The 2,500-nt window shown below is 52.5% G+C and overlaps 2 non-coding genes across 2 annotated transcripts in view; both read right to left on the reverse strand.

Moving 5' to 3' along the window:
- Positions 1–814: 814 nt before the first annotated feature.
- TRNAS-CGA (transfer RNA serine (anticodon CGA)) lies at positions 815–896 on the reverse strand. The gene has a single exon. It is a non-coding gene; the product is annotated as a tRNA-Ser (tRNA).
- Positions 897–2,463: 1,567 nt separating this feature from the next.
- The window catches only part of TRNAS-CGA (transfer RNA serine (anticodon CGA)), an 82-nt gene continuing 45 nt past the window's right edge, over positions 2,464–2,500 (reverse strand). The window contains exon 1 of the tRNA in view: positions 2,464–2,500. This exon is cut by the window's right edge and continues 45 nt beyond it. This is a non-coding gene — a tRNA (tRNA-Ser).

Genomic DNA, 2,500 nt, shown 5'->3' on the forward strand with positions numbered 1-2,500 from the left:
ACAGTGTCCTGTTTGGAAGCATGCCTGGGCAGGGGCTGTCTCTATGCAAATCGAGTTGCAGAGGCCTCCTGGGAGCCAATTTCGGCAGGCCATTTTGACAGGCTCCAGAGGAATAAATGGCCGCACGAGTGGTCCGGTAGTTAGTCTAAGCCATATGGCAAAGATTTGGGTGGTGGGCCTTCTGGGCATGTGGCCCTAAGCCTCAGAGGACCGCAGAATGGGTCCCTTCTGCCCAAATAGAGAGGTCTTGGCCGATCGGGGCCGAGAGGACAGGGGCCTCACCACCCTCTGACGGTCCTCCTGGGCGCCCTTCCTCTGCTCTCTGCTGTTGTGGCAGAAAGCTGTGCCTTCAGTCCCCTAGCTTGCACAGGGCAGCAAAAGACTGTACTTTCACTGTGTCGCAGGTAGGGGGCCTCTCCTGAATGCATCTGCCAAGGAAGGTCTAGAAGTGACACGAGAACCCTTGTGCTGACACACAAAAAAGGCTCGGCAGATAGCTTGCGTGCCAGTTGCTCCATCCTCTGTATCCACATGGACCCCTCCCAATATCTGCTGTAAAGATGCAGGCAAGGAAAAGCGCAGGATGGGCTTCTTACAGACGGAGGCGATGCCAGGCGTCGATGGCTCTAGCGGCAACTAGTGTCAGGGTGGAAATATAATCGTGGCCCCCACCCCTAACAGTCAGAGAGTCCTGGATGGGAGTCTTCCCAATGTCTGCTTTATCGTCCATCCTATAATCAACATGCATGTTTACATCTTGTTTTGGGGACATTTCCGAGCAAATTGCAAAATTGCAGCTCAGTTCAAACCGAGGCGTAGTCGGCAGGGTTCGAACCTGCGCGGGGAGACCCCAATGGATTTCGAGTCCATCGCCTTAACCACTCGGCCACGACTACCCATGAGAGTGAAACTCTCACTCGAAAGATCGTGCTGTGCTTACACAGAAGAGTCCTTAGTCTCTACCGCCTTGCCTCTAGATCTTGTCCTGTACTTTCCACCCTTCTCTCTCATCATGCACCGTTCTTTCTCCTCACAAGTTTCTTTTAAATGTACATATATGTTTGAAATTGCAAAACGAAACCCGTCAAAACGTACCAGTTTCTCTGCGTTGGCCTAAAGGATGAAGCCGCTTTTACTCCTAGGATCTTGCTTGAATAGCTCAAGTGCGCCGCAGCCTCCTTTAGTAATTGTATTATACTGCTATTTTAAGATTGTTTTCCACACCAGAAAAGAGTAAACAATAAAAGCGGGCGCTGCACCGTAGTCGGCAGGATTTGAACCTGCGCAGGGAAACCCCAATGGATTTCTAGTCCATCGCCTTAACCACTCGGCCACGACTACTCCTGAGCAAACCTGTTTCTACTATAAACTTAACACTTTAGCCACACACAATGTCTCCTCCGCCCCTTACTTTATGCCGCTCTGCACCGTTCCCTTTTGGCCCTCCCATGACCCTTGAAAATGCATTCAAAAGTCAGAATCTCTATGGTCTGGCCCAAGTTCCCTAAATGCCATTTCCCCTCCCTGCCAAGCTCAGACTAAGTGCCAGGGACAGATCTGTGCTAATAAACCTAGCAAGCGGCCAGGCAGCAGAGCCTCACCTTCACTAGGTTGCACTGGCTTCTGCCAGCTCCAAATTGAAACTGTTAACAGTGTCCTGTTTGGAAGCATGCCTGGGCAGGGGCTGTCTCTATGCAAATCGAGTTGCAGAGGCCTCCTGGGAGCCAATTTCGGCAGGCCATTTTGACAGGCTCCAGAGGAATAAATGGCCGCACGAGTGGTCCGGTAGTTAGTCTAAGCCATATGGCAAAGATTTGGGTGGTGGGCCTTCTGGGCATGTGGCCCTAAGCCTCAGAGGACCGCAGAATGGGTCCCTTCTGCCCAAATAGAGAGGTCTTGGCCGATCGGGGCCGAGAGGACAGGGGCCTCACCACCCTCTGACGGTCCTCCTGGGCGCCCTTCCTCTGCTCTCTGCTGTTGTGGCAGAAAGCTGTGCCTTCAGTCCCCTAGCTTGCACAGGGCAGCAAAAGACTGTACTTTCACTGTGTCGCAGGTAGGGGGCCTCTCCTGAATGCATCTGCCAAGGAAGGTCTAGAAGTGACACGAGAACCCTTGTGCTGACACACAAAAAAGGCTCGGCAGATAGCTTGCGTGCCAGTTGCTCCATCCTCTGTATCCACATGGACCCCTCCCAATATCTGCTGTAAAGATGCAGGCAAGGAAAAGCGCAGGATGGGCTTCTTACAGACGGAGGCGATGCCAGGCGTCGATGGCTCTAGCGGCAACTAGTGTCAGGGTGGAAATATAATCGTGGCCCCCACCCCTAACAGTCAGAGAGTCCTGGATGGGAGTCTTCCCAATGTCTGCTTTATCGTCCATCCTATAATCAACATGCATGTTTACATCTTGTTTTGGGGACATTTCCGAGCAAATTGCAAAATTGCAGCTCAGTTCAAACCGAGGCGTAGTCGGCAGGGTTCGAACCTGCGCGGGGAGACCC

The sequence above is a fragment of the Ambystoma mexicanum genome, chromosome 3q (assembly GCF_040938575.1).
Source record: "Ambystoma mexicanum isolate Mex_15411 chromosome 3q, UKY_AmexF1_1, whole genome shotgun sequence".
Classification (NCBI taxonomy): domain Eukaryota; kingdom Metazoa; phylum Chordata; class Amphibia; order Caudata; family Ambystomatidae; genus Ambystoma; species Ambystoma mexicanum.